The 4,789-nt window shown below is 31.1% G+C and overlaps 1 long non-coding RNA gene across 1 annotated transcript; it reads left to right on the top strand.

The window, feature by feature from the left end:
* Positions 1-397: 397 nt before the first annotated feature.
* LOC141279397 (uncharacterized) lies at positions 398-3,658 on the top strand. Its single transcript, XR_012333559.1, has 3 exons — positions 398-510; positions 1,725-1,796; positions 3,420-3,658. It is a non-coding gene; the product is annotated as an uncharacterized lncRNA (long non-coding RNA).
* Positions 3,659-4,789: the final 1,131 nt, after the last annotated feature.

Genomic DNA, 4,789 nt, shown 5'->3' with positions numbered 1-4,789 from the left:
AAATGAATTGAAAGACCATTTGGCTTTGCTGACATGATCAGTTGCAAAACTATTGGAAAGTTAAATATCAAATTATTTATAGGACATGAAGATGTTGACGTTACTGTATAGTTCATGTAATTATCTCACACATTCAGGAGAGATTAAGATTTCTAAAATTGTATTCTAGTTAGAACACCTAAAAGCTTTTCTTTAAAACAAAATACCTTAGGGAAAGTAAAACTAAAGGCATCCAAGATATTTTTAAATTGTCACTGTGCATTCAACTTAAAATACAGTTTAAGACATGAGTATGATGAGACGATTACAAGGTGATTCAAAACAAAATACCTTTAAAAGTCTGCATGCCCTTCAGGTTGACTATGAAGTCATCGGTCAAGGTAAATAATCAGGGTAATTCTTTTTTTCCAATTCAGTGCTGAGTACAAGAGAAGGACTAAATATGTTCAGAAAAGTCTTAATCCTGAGTGGAATCAAACAGTAATTTATAAAAGTATCTCCATGGAACAGGTATGCAATGATTATTTTCTATATGACAGATTCAGGCTAATATAAAAATAGTGATGACAGAGTTATTGAAAGATTGTGATTCATATCAATTTTTCCATACAAACAAAAAAAAATATAGCCAGTAAAAGGAACTGGGTGCAGTTCGAAGATACAGTGAAAGAAAATGTGCACATTTTGACACAACAGCTAAAAAATAAACAAAATGAATAAGACTAGTGGGACATTTTCCACTGATTATTTCAAAATTAAATATTTCAATAGACTGGGCTCTATTTATCATATTTTGAGGGAAAATATTTTCCAAATAGCTGTATTTTGACTTTCATAAACAAAGAAAAAATAAGATTCAGATGCACTGAAATGAATTACCCCTCCTGGCAACAATTTAGGGATCATCTCTTTTCTAAATTGAGGCTTCCTACAGATCTGGCATGGTGCAACTAAACTGTACGGAAGAAAGCATGAAGAAGACGAGTGTAAAGGATTATCACAACAAATAGATGACTCTAAGCAAAATTGCATCAATGTGTTTCTGAAAGTCTTCATGTCATAACTTTGTATCAATAATAGAAAATAACTGATGGTTTATAAAGATGAATTCAGAGAGAAAAGAATACAAATAGAATAGGAAGAAGACATCCATGAAAACAATTTACAAATGAGTTGTCTTTCAAAATGAGGTTTCTAATTTATCCTTTGGAAGATTTCTAATTTGACTATGAAATTGAAGCTGGATATAAATTATAATCTGGGTTCTTGAATTTAAAATAAGTTAAATTTCACCTGCAGAAATAAGACAGTGCTACTAATGTGTTTTGGCAATTTACTGAAACAAAAAACTATAATCCAAATACTTTGAATAACCTAGACATTTTTGCAACCTATGAATTTCATGTATTTAAAGAGTATATGTAGATTCTGCTTGGTACTTTTAATAATGGGCAGGGGTAGAATAACAGGAAATAAGTAAAAATCACCTTTTTTTTTTTGAAAAATAGTGAGGTATCTTATGATCAAATACTTGGTTGGACCACAAAATGATTGACAGTTTACATAATATTGAATATAAGTATACAGTTTTATATAAACTTAAAGTATTTTTACATAAGCGAAAAGAGTTCAAGGAATGAAAATATAAATGAATCTATTATATGAGTATAATGAAAATTTATGATGAGAAATGAGGTTTAATGACATTTTGATTTGAACTGTAGCTCAAGAAGAAAACATTGGAGATGACAGTCTGGGATTATGATAGATTTTCTTCCAATGATTTTCTTGGTGAGGTGAGCCTATGGTTTCCTTTTTTTATTTGCTTCATTATAAACCATTATAAACCATCAATTAACTCTTTATGGAAAGCATATTTCTTAAGTGTATAAGATAACTGTTTCTGGATAAAATTCTTTGGTGGATAGAATTTATTTACGGATGACTCTTTGAATAGATGAATAGCACCTGGAAAAATAATTTTCACTTTACCACCTGATGTACTTTATAATTAATTTGCAAGATGAAATATTAATTGTTTTGATTGAAAGTTATATAATCGTGCTGTGAATCCAAATAATTATGTAAAAGATTTGAGATAAATTTATTGTAATATAAAATGAGCTGGATTTTTTTCAAATGCATTTTCAGGTTATTTAATTGCTATTCCTCATTGCACGTATGAATGACTTGATATGACATTTTACATTCTTATTTCTTTTAAGTGTCCCACAAAAAAATCTCAAAATATTTTAAGAAGCAAAACTAGAAGTAGGAGAAAACAGTAAAAACAATTTTTATAAATTCACAAGGAGTGTAACCTAATTATGAAATGTGTGGCAGGATGGTCAGATTCTGTGATATTTTTCATCTATCATATTCCAAAAATACATATTTTGTTTAGTGATCTTTGCTTAAAGCAGAAGTTATGAATTAATGTTAAAAAATAAATCTCTAAAAATATATAACACCTAGAAAATACAATATCCTTTTGATAGAGACAATAGAAAACAGTTGAGTAGTCTAGGTGACATGAGGTCTTGTTTGGTTCCTACACTCTGTACCTCTTTCCCATCAAAACTAGATCATTTGAACTTCACCTGCAGGCTCCATGCGGTATAGCCACTTGGACTAATCTTGGTCTTAGGCAGGACTACTCTAGAGTACGGTTATATCTGATTTATTGTCCTATTTCAAAAAGCTGATTTATTGAAGTCCTTATAATTTATTGTTCTCATGAACCTAAAGCATATATCCGTTGTGTGGTTTTATTTTTTAATATCTGCTCAAATTTAAGATGCCAACTACTGTAAAATGCACCATTGTTTATGTACCACTAAGAAAGAAAACATGTTGCCAATTAAACCATGACACAGTGCTTTCTTATTGTAAACTGTTGGTAATATCTCTGTTTCAAATGTGAACTAAAGTATGTTTTAAAATAGAGGGAATAAGTTAGTAATTGAAAATTAGCCATTCTTTTTCATTTTTTCCCTCTTGTAACTAAAATCAAACAATCTGCAAAAAAAGCACTAGCCCAGTTTAAGAATATAACGTGTCCATTTAACAAAAGAAGACTTTATTTCATAAAGAGGTTGACTTGTGACTCTACCTTTTTGCATCATCTCCAAATAATTTAATTAATAGAGATGTCATACAGTTCGATTTAACCAAACGTTTTTACAGCGTCTGGTATGCACAAGACAGTCTCAGTATCATGGGTGAAGAAAAATGAGGACGATCTCATCATCCTAAAGGTTATACTATATCCTTTGACTTACGTCCTTGAATAAATTTCAGATCACAGAAAAAAACAACAAATGAATACAGCTTAACCCATAAATTTTATTCACTTATTGCACTTTTTTTGAGGTATTGATTGATTTATCTAGCACATCTCACCTCGATAACATGCCTAGGTGGTATCCTCTCAAAGAACAGACTGAAAGCATTGATCATGGCAAGCCCTATTCCAGTCAAAGCAGCCAACAGTCCCCAAAGCCGTCTGTCATCAAAAGTAGAAGCCATGGTATCTTCCCTGATCTATCCAAGGGTAGGAGATATTTCAAGTAGAAAAAAACTTTTGTCTGTTTGTTCACTCAGTATCTTCTTGAATATGAGTGCCTGTATATTTAATATCTTTTGAAAAGTATTATATTAGGAAATATTTAATATAATATCATGCAAAGATAATGGATATGGAATCAGGAGAAATGGGCTTTAGTCTCAGATCAGCTCATAATTAGGTTGATGCCTTTGTGATCTTCACCTCTCTGGTTCTCTGTTTTTCAAACTATAAAATGGAGGAGGTTGGGTTATATGAGCTATTGGGTCTTTTTCAGCTCTCAAAATCTAGGTTAATATGATTTTATAAAATACGTTGGCGTATTTCATAAAGAAAACATAAAAATCCTCAACAGTTCATTGACTAGACATAATCATCATTACCATTTATGCATGTTTCTTCTGTTTAAATCCCTATTTTTTCATAGGTATATTCTTATTCATAAATCATATATGTAATATATGGACAAAACAGTTTTGCATTCTGCTTTTTAATTATATCAAAAACATTTTCCTCATGTCATCAAAACAGTTGGTATGCTGAAAATTACTTAAACCTTTCCTAAATGGTGCATTCAAACTAATTCTATGATTTTTTTTTAACTACTATTATTGTTTTTAAATTGCAGCATCGTACATTGGGTTTGGCAATATGCACAGCTTTCCCATTGGAATGAGCTTTTCCTTTGGGAGGTTCAATAACCAATTATCCTACAACACAACAGTAATCTTCATCATAAAATGAGTTACTGCCTGTATGAGGGAACCATGTAGTATGTTTCCAGGATATGCTGAGCTATTTATAAATATTAAATAAAAATTTTTATATTGGATCTGAGTATTCCTTTTTGCCAATTCTCAGGAAGTACAGCAAATTGAAAAGTGGTTCTTTACAATTTGGATTGGAAATGCAAGTGTTCTAGGAGATGAAAAACCGAGGTCACGTCCAGGAGACCACTGAGCTGATACAATAAACCACTGACTACAATAAGTGCTATAGATTACTTATGAGTTGTATAGATCATTTCTGGATTCCACTTAGCCAGATCAACTCTGCACTAATTAACATTCTGGAAGATGATTAGTATAAAGACCTCTCTCTCTATGACTACCACAGTAAATGTGTGATCTTATATATACATTCTCTAAAATCACCTGAGATGATGATATAATAGTCTCCACTTCCATGTATCCCAGTGACTCACACACCTTCCTCCAGGAATTT

This window comes from Tursiops truncatus, chromosome 1, assembly GCF_011762595.2.
Source record: "Tursiops truncatus isolate mTurTru1 chromosome 1, mTurTru1.mat.Y, whole genome shotgun sequence".
Taxonomy (NCBI): domain Eukaryota; kingdom Metazoa; phylum Chordata; class Mammalia; order Artiodactyla; family Delphinidae; genus Tursiops; species Tursiops truncatus.
This window is presented reverse-complemented; position numbering and strand designations above follow the sequence as displayed.